This window comes from Antennarius striatus, chromosome 1 (assembly GCF_040054535.1).
Source record: "Antennarius striatus isolate MH-2024 chromosome 1, ASM4005453v1, whole genome shotgun sequence".
In the NCBI taxonomy this organism is placed as follows: domain Eukaryota; kingdom Metazoa; phylum Chordata; class Actinopteri; order Lophiiformes; family Antennariidae; genus Antennarius; species Antennarius striatus.
Genome location: NC_090776.1, coordinates 10,606,834 through 10,623,818, shown reverse-complemented (window position 1 = coordinate 10,623,818; position 16,985 = coordinate 10,606,834). Strand labels below are relative to the sequence as shown.

At 39.0% G+C, this 16,985-nt stretch overlaps 1 protein-coding gene across 1 annotated transcript in view; it reads left to right on the top strand.

Annotated features, from left to right (window-relative positions):
• The first annotated feature begins 12,092 nt into the window (after positions 1–12,092).
• The window catches only part of glceb (glucuronic acid epimerase b), a 73,870-nt gene continuing 68,977 nt past the window's right edge, over positions 12,093–16,985 (top strand). Inside the window, exon 1 of the mRNA XM_068316945.1 lies at positions 12,093–12,251. The gene's annotated coding sequence lies outside the window, so the exon portion shown is untranslated. The remainder of the gene's footprint in view (positions 12,252–16,985) is intronic.

The following is a 16,985-nucleotide window of genomic DNA, read 5'->3' as shown; positions in this document are numbered from 1 at the left end:
GGAACTGTCAGGAACCGTGTGATTCAGGTTTTATTCCTGATACTGGAGTTGGTTTATGCTATTAGAGAATCACAGTGTTTATCATGTAGATAAAGCTATAAATGCTTATTAGTCAGTCAGTTTGTTTTCATATATTCAGAAGGCTGATTCTATATTTGTACTGAAATGCTAAAAGAAGACTTTCTCATACACAGTTTTATTCAGACAGCACAACATGAAATGCAGATTATATTTATAAGATAATGAATGTCTTCTTATGTTCTTCTGCTTATTATTCTAAAATGTTGAATTGCGAAAATTAAACAAGACATTTAGTCTGATGTCTTTTGTTTATTTTAGTTGCTGCTGAGCTGAGGAGAGATGATATGTACACTCTGGCTTGGCAGAAATACAATGAGAAAAAAAGAATCTTGCATCTTGATGTAAATGGCGATGCACTCAGCATCGTGCCACAATTAAAATTTAATGAGGCCTCTCCATTTTGTTCAAATGGAGCAGTCAGATGTTTCTTGTGCAGACTGCTTTTCAGCCTCCTTCTCTCCACTCACCAGCCTTTCTCCCACTGGGAACTGCAAACCCATGTGAAAACCCATGTGAAAGTAACATCAGGCTTCTTTAAGATAAGTTCTTGTTCAGAGGAACCTTCATCTTTAAAGATCCACCTGCTTTGTGATAGCATTCCTTTAAGTGATGTGTTAAACATCTGCATAAAAAGAAATTATTTTAACCAACTTCTTTCTTCTGTTGCAGCTGCAAAATACAACAAACTGTTTTTTACTATAGCAGCACCTCATGTTCTTGCTGATGTTGCTGAACACAACTGAATGTCTACTCTGTCACTACATCAACCTCTCTATTCCTCACACACATTATAGAAATTTCCCTGTCTGTGCCTAATCATATTGCAACATGGTGAACATTACATAATTGCGTATTTGTAGGGATTTTGACACAGCTGATAATATGACCAGTATGCTAAAATGAGACGAAATGAGAGTCAACTGCAGCAAACGATGTACTGTATTCTTTTATATAGTAAATGGTTTCTCCAGTAATTCGAATCACTATGATGTTTGTGTAATATTGGATTAAATACAAAGACATGCATTTCCAGTGTCCACAATCTCTTGGCTCTCATTTAGGTTAAAATGATCACGGATCAAATGAAATAATAAAGGTATTATCTAAAGAATTATATATAAATATAGGTAGTCCTCAAGATACAAACATCCAACTAACAAACATGTGATATGAATAGCAGCACCGCCATATACGACTACTGCAGTTTCCCTTTCTGCCACAACCCCCGCTAAGCAGCACTGCTGTGTATGCTGATCTCCAACACTCTTCTTCCACTTTTGTCCTTGTCAATGTCTCTGTGAACATCTCAGATCATCAGGCTTCACAGCCTCTTGGTTTTTATTTTACTATTTGTCATGACCGATAAAGCAAAACCTAGTGCTAGTGTTATTAGCAAAAAGCATAAGTCAAGTGATGATGGTGGTATTGGTAAGAAACGTGACGATCTCTCCAATGACAACTCAGCCTTTCACCAACAATAATTCCTCCCTCCTCCTCCTTTTCCTTCAGTCTAAAGGAATCGTTAATTTATTTCAAATAAAAAATAACAATTTATTTAAAATTTACCAACAGATACATTAAATTTGATGGTTTACATTGTGGATGTAGATGACTGTGAATTGTCAACATCAATAGCTGACTGTGGCTGTTGTTAGATATGCTTAAAAAACTGGTTGAGAGTTCCTTTAAGCGTTTTCTTCTCCTAAAATATAAGGAGCGAAAGTTTATCATGTGCAAACTAGTCTGAACTCAAAACAATGACGTGAATCACGAGTGCCGCTGAATGGTGGATATGGGAACAATATGTACTTATTTTTATATGATATTGCATGCTTTTATTCTTAGTAATAGTACTCTAACATGATATTATGTACTTGTAACAATTTTGTAGTGATTTTACCAATCCAGTATTTGGCAGTCAGACGAAACGTCGAGTAAAGTGACTTAAACTTGATTTTCATTTTTTCATGTATTTTTTTTTGCAAGCTGACATACAGTATAATCGAGAACAACTTAAGGTATACCTGTATCTTATTTCACATATGTTGTTTTTACGTCCTGTAATTGTTTCTGATAAGTCTTAATGTAAGCCTGTAATGTACCAACTGACTCTCACCACCAGCAGATTGATGAATTACAATGGAGTGTGGTGCATGTTCTTGTTAGAACAGATTTTAACTGAAGCATCATTTTGACCATTTTGTACTTTCATTGATGACAAGATGTACTATGAAGATAATAAAAATAGTTAAAATTATTTTAAAATTATTTTAAAAAATTCAATCTCTTTCATAATGACTTTCACTAACTTTTATGTCAGCACATTTGTAGTCTGGCCACAACAGCAGCCTTTGTAACAGGATTGAGATTCTTCCATACAACCACCACTTCCTCTCAAACAGAAACATCATGATCAAAGTCTCAAAAGAAATGATTGGTGTAAATGCATTGTAATTTATCTGATGACAAGTATGTTTGAAATGTACATTACATCTCCCTGTATAAATGATTTTAAGATTGGGTCTCATTTGCAGAATTTCTATCCCATCCCATAAGATCTGGAGGCAGCTTTTTAAAGCTGTTTTCGTTTTTCCATTTCGACAGTCCGAACATTTATTTTCGGCGTAGGTAGGGGAGAAGCATGTCATAATTTTCCATACCAGTCTGTCTTCTGATTAATCTCTAACACCAACTGTCCTCATGTCTGCCCGACTACATCCATCCACCGTCTCTTTGCTCTTCCCCCTGCCCTCTTGCCTGGTATCCCCATCCTCAACACCTTTTTACCAATATACTCAAAATCGCGTGTCCAAACCGTTGAAGTCTACTTTCTGTAACTTTGTCTCCAAAACATCTCACCATGGCTGTTCCTCTGATGTAATCATTTCTGATCCTATCCAACCTGGTCACCCCTAGAAAACCTTAACATCTTCATTTCTACCACCTCCAGCTCAGCTTCCTGTCTTCTTTACAGCACCACTTTCTCTAATCCGTCCATCATGGCTGGTCTCACCACTGCCTTTTAAACTTTTCCCTTCATTGTAATAGAGACTGTTCTGCCTCCTAAGACATCTGACATGTTCCTCGACCCGTTCTAGCCTGCTTGGATCCATTTCTGTTTCTTCCCCTCCTTACCACACTCACCATCGCTCTGGACTATTGATTTTAAGTATTTAAAATCTTCTACCTTCACTATTTTTTCTCCCCACAGCCTCACTTTTCCTTCTTCAATCTCTTATTTATGCACAAATATTCTGTTTTACTTTGACTAACATTCCTCTCCTCTCCAATGCCACCACCTTTCTAAATGTTCTTCCACCTGCACACTTCTGTGTATTAAAGAAACACCTTTCTTTACTACAAAAGTTTTTTAAACAGTCTATAAGAGTGTGGGTAATACAGATATAAGGTGGTTTAATATCAGTATGGGGAGGGTTCAAAAACGTTTAAATTACCATAAATAATAAAACAATTCTCTGTCTATATATTGCAGAATTTTGTTTTTCACAGGTGGTCCTGGAACGCATTAACCGCGAGTAAAAAGGGATTACTGTACCACAGTTTCTCTCTGGATACTCTAGCAGAAGCTTTCTCTAAATCTACGAAGACACAGTGTAGCTCCTTCTGACCATCTCTGTACTTCTCCATCAACATCCTCAAGGCAAATAATGGTACTCTCTGTGGTACTCTTCCGAGGCAAGAAACCGTACTGTTGTTCACAAATACTCACTTCTGTAATGAGTCTAGGCTGTACTATTCGTTCTCATAACTTCAGTGTGTGACTCATCAACTTGATCTCTCTATACTTCCTACAACTCTGCACATCACCCTTGTTCTTAAACATGGGCACGAGCACACTGTTCCTCCATTCTTTGGCCATCTTCTCAGCCTCTAAAATGCTATTGACTACCTTGGTCAAAAACATATATTCAAATTAGTACTATTACATGCATTTATATATGTAACTGGCATTAAAGAGGATGAAGAATAGGAGGGCAGTTGATCTGAATCACATTCCTGTGGAGGTATGGAAGCATCTATATCTATTTACAATTATACAATTTCAGTTACATGTAGCCCTTTGAGGTCACCCATTGTCCTGATGCGGCTCTTGGTGAAAAAGAGGGCCTCTCTTTCAGGTAACCAGCAGAAGAGAACCTCTTCTAACATGTGGGACGTACATGGTGTTATCTGTTTGTCACACATATGATGAGCAAAGTGGTGAGCATCCATGCGTAACACGTGCCTCTGATTTCAGATTAGCTGTCATAAGTAAATCATGCAATGTTTTCTTTCTTGAGGATGATATAGCACACGGATCCATGAAGGGATGCAAAGACTCAAATTTGCCAAAGCATGCTTCAATTCAGTGATGGATTGCAACTGAAAGAGCTGAGCTTTCATTCAGTGGTCAAGAGGAACTGTTTGCTTCAGCAATTCTGTAGCCTCTTAAAAATGAGCAGCTTTATGATAATTGGCATCAAAGTATTAAACCAATAAATGTGTGTGTGTGTGTGTGTGTGTGTGTGTGTGTGTGTGTGTGTGTGTGTGTGTGTGTGTGTGTGTGTGTGTGTGTGTGTGTATGTGTGTGTGTGTGTCAGTCAGTTGAATACATTTGCAATTTAGGAAGGGAAAAAAAGACATTTCTGCTTTGATTTTTTAATATCAAGAGTTTATATTTTCCAAACTCATCAACCATCTTTCTTTCACTTTGTTAGCTGGATAAGTAATGTTTTGGGTTTTTTTCGGATAAAAGGAGGGCTTATGTAACCCTCTTGTTGATTAAGTTAACTCTTTGCAGGACAATATTAAAGATGGACTAGTAATCAGAGGTTCAATTTGTCTCTGGGAGCCCCGGGTTGTGAACAACAGTAAAGAGAGACACATAAATAAACAAAACCTCTCTCAGTCCAGTCAGTTTGAAATTGAATCGTTGGGGCCCAAATCCAGGTGTGGTTGTGGTATGATACACCATGTGCACATCCTAGAGTGCATACAAGGAACGATCCTGAGAATTTCTAAGGTTGGCTTGCCATCCAGTTCATCACGCTATCCAGAATTACCTCCTTCCAACGAATGGGTCCTCCTTCAGGGGATAACAGGTGCTTCTCCAATCCTGACCCTGGTCCCAAATTCACCCTCTACCAAAAAAACCTGATCACTGAATGGTCGCTATATTGTGGATTTTAATTTTTTGCAGGTGTTCCTGGAACACATTAACCACAAATAACGAGGAATTACAGGAGACCCCGTATGCTACTACACTAGTAATCCCAAAGAGAGGGGATATATGGGGTGGATGTGGGACCAATGGACAGGGGTGGACAGTAACAGAGTAAATTTACTTAAGTACTGTACTTAAGTACAGTTTCTGAGGATTTTTGCTTTACTTAAATACTACAATTCTTTCATACTTACTACTCTTACTTGAATACATTTCCAAGGCAAAGATTTTTACTCTTAATCGAGTTAATTTCTAAGAAGGCTCATGAATACTCGTTACTTTTAGGTTTGCCTGTTGTTTTTTTGCCCCCCCCCCCCCCCCCCCCCAAAAATGCAATTGGCCACATGCAGTGTTCATCAAAGAAGGAAACCTATCACAGTACACGTTCTCAACTGGGATTTACGTAAAAGCGGAAATACGTCATCCCCTACCCAATCAGCTCAAAACAAGACCGCGGTGGCAATGGCAACTGCCGAAGAAGCCTCCGTTGAATCTGATGAACATGATGAGCAGGAGTTTTATGAGGCGGAGGAAGAAAACCCATGGTCTTATCTTAAAGATATGTTCGAGTTTGTAGAAGTGAAAAAGGACAACGCGGACTCAGACAAGAAAAAGTACATTTTCAAACGCTTATTGTGTTTGCTGAAGAAAAATTGACAAAAGTCACACCTAGAGACCTCTTGTCACTTAATTTTACAGTACTACAGACTGACAGAGACTGGCGGACACAGGGCCACAGACACACAGATTGGGAGGGGGGACAGACAGTCTGGGGGAGACAAATATTGTGGTACTGGGATATGTCTCTCCCTCCTGCGCTCCCAGAGCCGGACATCAATTCGAGTGGCCAGGGCCATAAGGGAGTTGAGATCCACAGGAGGGTCTCGCGTCACCAATTCGTCCTTTATACGATCTGCCAACCCGTTATAAAAGGCATCAAACAGGGAAGCAGGGTTCCAGTCGCTCTCCGTTGCCATGGTGCGGAAGTCTAGGGAATAGTCAGCCACCGATCTTGCCCCTTGTGACAAGTTCAACAGACCCCTGACTGCCTCTCTCCCAGGAGTCACCTGATAGATCTTCCTCAACTCGACGGAGAAGGACTGGACAGATGCACAGACAGACGACTGCCACTCTCTGGCTTTCCCTGTGAGCAGGGAGACAATGTACTCCACATGAGACCGCTCTGTTGGAAAAGCTGAGGGATGTTGCTCGAAAATAAGGGAGCATTGGACCAGGAGGGGACAGCAGGTACCAGGGGCACCGGAACAGCGCTCAGGTGGCAGAATCCGAGCCTCGGAACCTGTTGTCGATCGAGCAGGAGATTCAGGAACAGCAGTGGGAACTGGATGACCTGGTAATGCCGCTGTAAACACAGCAAGCTGTTCTTGAAGAATGTTCATGCTGCGCTCCAGGCGGGCGTTTGTAGAGCGAATGACCTTGGCTAAAAACTGGAGGTGACGGTCATAACGCTGGGTCAAGCTGGGTTCATCTGATGGGTTCTGCGGAGCTGGACTGCTATCGGCTGGGTTCATTTTGGCCAGATTGTTCTGTCAGGGCTAGAACACGACTGGCAAGAGGAACCCAAAAGCACGACAGAGTAGCGTCTGTAGTGTCAAGTCTTAGAACGGGTTTAATAATACAGGCAAGGGTCAGGTACCGGGTAATCAGTCCAACAAACCAAACGACAGATGAACAGGCAGAGTCCAAAAAAACCAGACGAGGTCATACACCGGAAGGCAATCCAAAAACCAGGCAGACAAATCCAAAAAGGGGTCGACGAAAGGCAGGGTCCAGTAAACAGGCTGGGTCAATAAAAGGAATCAGAATAACAGGCAGGAATCAAAGGCTGGAGAGTCAGGGCGAACACTAAACAATCTGGCAGAAAACAGAAGGCTGAGCTGGCTTTTGAAGGGTGGTGACAGATTGTGGAATGGCTTTAGGTGTGTGGAGGAAAGCAGGTGCAGGGAATGAACTGATTGCAGATGAGGCAGGATCTGGAATGATATGACATGTTAGACAAGAAAACAAACAAAAGGAAAGCTTAATTGTCCGGAGACATGACAAAATTGGCACCCCTGAGGGAAAGAACAATCTTTCTTTCAAATATAGAGTTGCAGAATTTGGTGCTTCATCCTTGACTGCTAAATCTGCCAATTAATGTAGTCTCATGGAAGAAGATGAGCAGTGATTTCAATGCATAACATCTAGGTGAAAAGAAAGAAGAGGCCAGTGTAACTTATTATATATCTACTGTAATGGCAGAATGGTGTGACCCAAGCTGTGTGGAATGACCTCAAAGTAAGTTTTTCTAATCAGGTGGTTACATGATGTTTTCTCATCATTTTCCACAAACATCCTGAGATTAATGTAGGGGCAGCTATGACTTAGGCAAGAGCATCGTCCACGTACCAAAAGGTTGTGAATTGAGCCCCAGTCCCCAAAGTCGACATACTGATTTAACCTTGAGCAAGCTAAAACCAGACTTGCTCCCTGGGCAAACTCAAACACAGAGAACACATTTCACAACATTGTACTATGCATGAATATAAGAAAAAAGTTTATTTGTCTCTAGTGATACATTATTATTAAGTAATAGTATTAAGTACAGTAATATTTTGTATGATTACATTTTTTTGGTTGTGCTCAATGACATTTTTTTTTTGAGTCAAATGAAAACAGTTTTTCCAATGATAAGACCTCAGTCCAGTTTTTCCTCTTGCTGTTGGTTGATATTTTTCATTCTGTCTCTAGAAATATTATTAAACAGGACAGCTCGAAGGGAATTAATTTTCAAAGCCAATTGCAACCAGGCCTTCATCATGTCATGTCCCATTAGGATTTGTGTGAAAATTAGCATTTGATTATTTCCCTTTGCTCTCCTTCATCTGTTAGCAAACCAACGTGATCGTTCTCAAGGACTTTGCATGTAAATTAGCAATTTAGCTAACAAAGAATTATCAATCTAAATGGTCTCTGCGGTGTATTGTGTATGTTATGAGATAAAGAAACTATTCTTCATTAGTGCTCTCCATATTATTCTCAGTGAAGCTCAGTCTGCTGACAGATATTATGATGTGTACACATAACACACACACATCCGTTTTATTAAACCAACAGACCCCTTGACTGACATTGCAAGGCTCTGGAAAGCAAACAGTTAAATGTCACATTGATATCTGAGCAAATTTTGTTTTGAACATCTCAACCCACATCCACTCTCCTCTATCTCTGTCCACATATTGCTGTCAGTCAGTCCATTTCTCTTTGTTGTGCCTAGGGCTCATGCGAGATATGAGTTGCAGTGCATTAAAGCCAAGCTGCTCTCGATTTCCAAAAGTTAAAATGAGAAATGGACTTAGAATGCCAATAACTGTAGATAAAATGAGTTGCAGGGATTCTGAGTGCCTTATCTCTCTCAACCAGTTTGGAGTTGGTGCCAGTAAGCCAAGGAGAGGACTGTGGCCTCAGAGGTCCTCCCAGCTCTCCCTCTGGGTGCAGGGAAGTGGACATCTGCACACACACATTACATAAAAAGTTTTGATTTTGATTATGCCCTGCTGTTAGTTCACCAGCAGTTTGTCTGGCATTTTTAAGGTGACATTAGATAAGAGCATTCATTCCATTAATTCCTAGTTTCTCCTGTAGTCACTGCTGATGTCACTCTAAATAAAGATTTTGATAGGTATTATCAGTGGGGTTGGCTTTTGAAGTTCTGTTTAAAAAGCTTCAGTGAGTTCATATTAATTTTTAGTTTTTTAAAATATTTTTTAAATTTTATATACTGGTTTGATCCCCGAAGGGAAATTAAGAACGCACACTCTAGCTAATGATTCAAACGCATGCATACATACATATTTGTGAGTACAGGCCCCTGTATCACACACACACACACACAAGGGGGACTGTGGGCATGCAGGGGAGGTAGAGTGGCAGGCAGCTCCTTTTTGGTGCACCTCAAATGAACAATTTGTAAAGGGGACGGTACCTTGCTCAAGGGTGCCTTGGCAGTGCTCCAGAGGTGAGCTGACGCCTCCCACTGTCAGCTCACCTCTGGGTATTTTTTTTTGGGGTCGGAGTGGGAATCGAACCGCCGATCTTAAATCATAGGACGACCCGCTCTACCGCCCGCTGAGCCACTGCCGCCCCGGCAGTGGCTATTACATCCCGCTTCAAAGCGGTGATGTATTGTAATTGTCAGTGTTTGTGTCCGTCCGTCCGTTCGTTAGTCCACCAAATATCTTCGCAACCGTTGCAGCTAAAAAGATGAAACAAAAAGTACATTACTCGGGCAGCAAAGAGGGTGAACATGAGATGATGACCTTGACCTTGAGAAAACTAGGTCAAGGTCAAATTTCAAGTTTTGTACACTCAGTAACCGGATAAAATAGAAAAACGAGGGAGAAGGCCAGTGTGAGTAAGACCATAGATCAAAGCTAGTGTTTTGATCTACCTATGCTTTGGTTTACCCTGACCTATTAAAGTCAGTCAGGGTAACATTTTGAATTCAGAGACTGCAACATCACTCACCTTATCCTGATCTACCCTGAAAGTAGGTCAGGGTAAAATTTTGAATTCAGGATCTCTGACTGCCTTGGTTCTAGTTTTTTTTAAATAATTGCGCTGTGAAACATCCAGAAATAGCTTCAATTGTGAGTTTAATTAGCCTTTGAACGAAAATTAGAAAAAAAGAATGCCAATGTCCATGAAATTCATTTTTATTTACCAGAGAGTAAGGTTTAATGGAAAAGACTCCTTGTCACCCAGACATCTGATTAAGCTTTTTGTTCCCTGACTACAAACCCCCCTCATATATTTCCTGTCTTATTATGTGTTCTACAGCAGTATAAATGAAAGGGAAAAATTCTTTGACTTGCCTCCACTTGGTACTGAATTAAAATTTTGTGCCTGATCTTTTACAGTAATTTTTCAACGGTGATAGCACAGAATATTATCTTAACAAAGGGAATGAGTGGATTTGCATGATGCATGTTGAGTAGAGGAATAAGCTGTGAAGCCACATTTCTTTTTCATTTCAGTCTGTTACCAGTTCTATTACCCTCACACCTGTTATCATTGAAATAAAAATAACAATCAGTAGTATGTGTACAATGTCACAAACATAGAATACTGCTGTCTGAAACTCATTAAATCTGTTCTGTCATGATGGAATATCCTGTTGAAATCATGCCATAATTTTGGGGAAATATCTAATTAAAATCAGGATTACATTTCGTGACATTATGAGGCGATTCTGCCAAGACATGAAGAAAAACTTTGCAGTAGTTTTTTGGTTGCTTGGTTTGGTTGTTTTCTTTGTGACGCAACCCAACAAGCCTTACCAACCTTCTAACCTTGGCACCAGAGAGAGGGAATTTCACAGAATGCTTGTTATACAGTATGTTCTGAATTAAATATGCTCCTATTTTTAGTTTATGACATATTTTTAGTTTCAACAATTCTGAAACTTAACATTGTAGATATTAGAAATACAAGAGCAAACTGCTTGGTCATTCCAAGTCTTTCAATCAGTGGTTGGATTTGAACTTTTTTGTTGATATTTGTGATCACCTCTCCCTCAAAATATACCATGGTAACTGAATATCAAAGTGGCCACGTCAGAACGCGATGGATTTCTATGTATATTTACTTTTCCCTAACTTCATTTTTGCTTGTCAGCTGATGTCAGTCGGCCTTCTCAGAAGTGTTCCAGTTGACTCATAATTGTTTTCAGCTCTGTTTTAAACAATATATTTGAGGGAGAAATTGATGAGTCATGGTAACGATGTGACATGTTTGAAATCAAATGCGCTACTATAGCACCACTCATACTACCATACGGGTGGTAGTATTTCACGTTGTTTCCATCCATCCATCCATCCATCCATCCATCCATCCATCCATCCATCCATCCATCCATCCATAAATACTACCACCTGTGTATATATACAGTATATACTGCATATATATATGCACTGCAAATTTATATATATATATATATATATATATATATATATATATATATATATATATATATATATATATATATATATATATATATATATATAATAAACTTTTTGTGTGTGTGTCTCCCCAGTCCTTATGCTTCTTAGCATCCTTTAATGAACACTTCCTCTGGAGAAGAGCATCCTAAAGGCGACATGGCCACAGAAGCTGGAAACAAATATTTACAACAACAGGAGTAAATGCAGGATCAGTCGGGCAGTTTTTCATCTTCTTTGTAATTTTGTGCCAGTGTTATTTTGAACTGCATGCAGAACACAAGTAACAGAAAAGCTTGCAACATTTACCATTTAAACCACGTGGAATTTAAAGAGGTGATGCTCAGACATGATTGAGATTAGAAAATTAAGAAATTTAGTTAGGACAGGAAAGAGGAAGTTAAAAATGCAGGTTAAACTTGGAAATGACATTTGTAATAGACTGCCACTACTTTTTAAATTTAATTAAAATTAATTTCATTTAAAAAATGTCCATAGTTGTAAATCTTCAGCTTCCACAATAATCATAGTCCTAACAATCGTATTGGTAGTCTGAAAATGGGCCCAACACAGATATACTTTTATTGTGTTATTTTATCATTCAAACGATGGCTCTACACACCGTTTTCCCACATCGCTTTAGCAAAACAACAAACCGCTTGGCTCGCCGACTGATTTGATTGGTTCGTAAATGTTCCCGAGTTCTCGTTCTATCTCGCGATACTGAAGATCTCCCCCAGCCAGCGGCAGATCAGTCAGTATGCTCAGTTGCTGTTGTGGCTGGGAGATCGTGCAGTTAGCCGGGAGTGCAGTTATCTGTGGCTCAACAGTGGGCTCAACCTGAGGTAAAAAAACCCCCCAGAACAGTCGTCCAAACTAACCGACCAACCCAAACCAACTACTGCTGGTATCCGAACAAACTCGGCTCAACACCTTCAATCCTTCAGGTGAGGTTGCTCGCGTCGACGGTGCGTTTTGTTAGGGTCCCACTGTCCACTCATATGCATTGCTAGCTGATATTTTCACAGTTTCAAATCAGCAAAGCAACAACGATGAGTTCTCGTGTCCTCTCCTGCCACACTGTCACCTCCCGGAAAACGTCGCTGCTTAGTTTTAGAGAGCCTCCAGGTTTCGACTTGTTAAAACGGAAAGATAAAGGGAATAAACTTCAAAGCCCACTCTTGACTCTGGAATGTATTACCATATTAGCTTGTAAGCTAAGGGTACACCTTCTTAGAATAAGTAGTGGCTGATTTGCTCACCAGCTAGCTGGCTAGGTTGCCTGCCACCTCAACAGTAAAACATCATTGTTTAACATGATTGTCCTGTTGGTGAGGACGGTATGACCGCAGTGTTTTGTGAAGTGACCTGAAATGGACAGATTAACTTGTTCCACTGTTGAAATATCGTCTGTTCGGTGTGTTTTCATCTGCAAAACCTTCCAGAAAAATAGCTGCTTATAAATGTGTGTTGTAATAGTGTGTTGTAATACTGCTCAAAGTGATGGATGGATCGCATGTGTACTTTTATTCGCAAAAACATACGTGCACACCTGAGTGAATAAAACAAAAAAGAAAATAATTGAGGTTTAACGTTGCATATTAAAGTACAAGACATCAATTTAAGTGTATTTAGATTGATTGAGAGTGGTCAGAGAGTTGTCAAGTTAGTTGTTGTTAATTACAAATAAAAGAGATCCTTTAATTGAATTTCTTGAAGAGTGGCTTTAGTTTGACGGATGATAATCCTTTATCAGTCAGCAGTGTCAGTGTCAGAGATTAGTCTGCATTTATTAAAGGATGGAAGGATCCCAAATGTCAGCCAGTATTGGTTTATGGTTGAGTTGGTGTTGTGATTTTTGTTAATGACCACATAATTTCTCTAATGCTTATTCATTCATTCGTTCATTCATTCATCTTCAGTAGTCCACTTGTTCCGCTGCCACTGGGTTGCTGGGGCCTATCCCAGCAAACTTTGGACATGAGGCAGAGTACACTCCGGGTGTGACGTGAGTGCACTGCTGAGCCACATGAAAGACAGACAAACATTGTAATAAAGACTTCATAGAGGGATGTACTACACTTTGTAGAATTTCATGGCCAAAATGAGTTGCATAACTAATTTCACATATTGTGCCCATTTTATCCACAACTAATGGCTAAAAAACTAAGGTGTAGTGAGCAAAAGTGGACGATTTGGTATTCCGCCCCAAGTAAGATTTGTTATGTTGACACAGATTTTTCCCTTCCCTCTTTTTTTCATCCTATTGAATATATGTTGTAAATTTCAATGTTTTCTTATTCTCTGAAACTTAATGTAAAAAATCTGCACTGGTAACACGTTTGATTCTTGAGTCTACACTACAAGACTCCATCTAGGTCAGCGATCTCCAACCTTTTTTGCGCCACGGACCGGTTTCATCTAAGACAAAATTTTCACGGACCGGACTTCATTTGCTCGATAATCGTTAATGACGCCAGGACAGCTGTAGTCTAATATTAAATCGTCCGCAGTGGTTTTATGTAAAATGTAGACATCAACAGACATTAAACAAACTTTTTTTCATAAATTGATAATCAACATCTCTATTTCGTCTCTGTAAACAAAATAATTATAAGAAATAATTGCATTAAAAACTCGATTCAAGTGACTGCACTGATGAGGTTTATTTTGAAATTTCGCGACTTACAATCAGTGCATTCAACGCAGGAGAAATACTGATCATTTCCAATAGAAAGGTGGACAAGTCAATCAAATAATAGTAATTACAATAATGAGAATTAGTGGATGGGGACCGCTGATCTAGGGGTAACGGGAGACAATGACACCTGAAGTGTGTACCATATGTCTGGTCTACTCCGCAGTTTGGTTTGGTTTTCGGTCACAGCAGAAAATCGCTTCACAAAGACAGGAGGCTGGAAATGGAAGCAGGGTTTTCGATGCTTTTTGGGCAATCTCAGGATAATCTGCCTTGACTTTAATCCAGAACACTGGTGCGTTTATGGGCGCTTCATTGTGTGTGTGTTGATAACCTGTCACGTGACCGAGACCTGTCAAGCGGGACAGATTCATGAATTTGTCAGTGCGTCATTCCACACAGACGTCACTTTTCAAATTTAACGTCTTTCAGACTCCGAAATAAATAAAACGGAAGTAATGTAAATTCTTTCTTTTTTCTGAGCAGCCCGGTACCAAATGACCCACGGACCGGTACCGGTCTGCGGCCCGGGGGTTGGGGACCACTGATCTAGGTGATCAAATTGACTTCATGAGCTGCTTATTCTGCCTGGTCTCTTCTCTGTGTTCACTGATGAATCACAGCCCGACTGGCTTGGTGCAGATCACCACCATCTATGTTAAAGCATGAAGATGATGGATTTGTCAAGTCAGTTACCTGTAAATCAAATTTACTTTATATTATCAGCTCTCTTTTTCTGTTATAATTTCAGTTTCAAACGAGTGCTAATCAAAACAGCTTCTATTATAATGCGAATATTTAATTGGTCTGATGTATATCAATACACCCTACCTATGTAGATTAAAGCATTTTGGTGAAAATGAACATAGAACATGTTTGCCATGATTATTTCCACTGGGTTTGCAGTGTCTGTGTCTCGCCTGGTCTCTACCTTGACTAGAATTGTCAGTTAAATTAAAGGAGTGAGAAAATTGCTTACTTTTTATGACTTGTTTTATGTGTCTAGTTTGTTTTGACAAATAGTATGTCCACCAGGGTGTTAAGCAAACTGGTCTTTTTTGGATTTTAGATGTCAAACAGCGTCACAGTCTAAGCAAGTTCTTTTTCATTTCCATCAAATACCTCAAATGATTGTTTTTTTTTTCAAAAGCTAAAACACTTAGCCTTTTAAATTTCATTTTGCTAGCAATCAACCTATTTTTCCTCCACACTTCCCTCTGTATGTCTGACAAATACTTTGATTAAAATTCAGTAAAAGTAATAGTAATAGTAAATAGTATTGTGCAAGTGCATGTGCAAGTTGTCATGCATGTGTCGAAGTTTTTATATCAACATGGACACAATCGGAAAACGACAAAGTTTTTGTTTCGTAATTTATGTTTACACTTCTTTGTAAAAATACCTGGTAAGGCTTTTTTACTGATGCTGATTATTTACTGATCTACTGATGCTGTTCATAACAACCTTATGCATGTGTTTAAAATCCTTCTAATCTCCTAGTGTAAATTAATGTATTTGTAGGGTTTGGTGATCTGCTTCACAATCCATAGGTTTTCCCCTAATTTAGAAATACCCTGTAGACCATAGCTAGCCTTGAAGTGGATGATGAATTTCACCACTTGTATCATTAAAATGCAGTATTACATTTAAGAGTTCTTTTTGGCACAAACTCCTCATTAGCCACGCCCCTACATATATCTCAGAGTGCTTTATTTACAATATGATACCCAAGGGAGAGCCAAGTGAGGTAATTTGTTCCATCAGCATATTCATCTAGCAATTGATTGGTTTGTAGGACAAATCTGTGCAGCAACCTTTGCCTGGAACTTAGCTTCAGAACATCTTTTAGATCATTGAAGACTCAACAAAATAAGAGGAAGTTGAGAAGCAAAGTAGTAGTAATATAACAGATGGCTGATGCAGGAATTTGAAGACAGATATATTCAAACCATATCTGACAAAAGAACTTGACAGTTTCCTCAATTAGTAAAAATTAAAAAAAAGTTATTCTCATAAATACTGAAAAAAATTACATGATTATGAACTTCTGTGAAGATTTGTGAAGAAAAGTGAAGAATTGAGATGTGATTGAAATTCTACAAACTACAAGGTTTAAGTGATATTTAAGAAAAAAGTTAGTGAAACTAATGACTAGGGGCTAATATCCAGTACCAGTATCGCTCTGGTTGTAGTCTGGGATATTATGGCACTTTTTCTGTCAACTATGACAGAACACATTTACTCCTGGCAGCCAACCTGGCTACAGTTTCTGAAACAAGCTGTCAGGCTGTGTCTGGTTTTATTTGGTGCTCTGAATTTGCACATTAATGACAAAGACAGTGGAGTGGAATGGCAGCACATTCATTTTTCTGTGCTCATTTTTTCTTGTGAGGAAGAAGACAGCACAGTTATGAGTGGTATGATTTTGAGAATTAAGTCAATGCTTCTGCGTTTTTATGTAAAGTACACCTTACATTGTTTTGTCATAAGCATTCTGATACATTAAACACAAACTCAATGATCAAACTAATGAAGCCATGGAACAGTCACTATCTTGAGCTGCTTCTTTTTGGGTATTTTGTTATGATTCATGGTCCAACATGTGACGTGCATTAATTTCTCTGCACGCTTTTTTTCCCTCCCGAAAATTTCTTCCTTGTATATATTTTGAAACAATTTTCAAATATTTTTTAAAATAACAGGCTTCATTCATTCCAAATTCCAGTGCATAATTTTATTATGTTGTGTATGACGGCCTACCGATTTATGTCACCTAAGATGATTTTCATGGCTTTTTTGATATCTTTAATGTTGCAGTTGTTTTTCACTCCATATAATCTTTGATCTCTAAATATTAAATCACACGGTTTTTAAAAAAATGTCTTACTGGGTTCATGCTTATAGATAGATGCTTTATTAATCCCGGAGGAAATTGCATAAATGTCTTTCATATCCCCTTTTTCGTAAAACTGCTTGATATTTT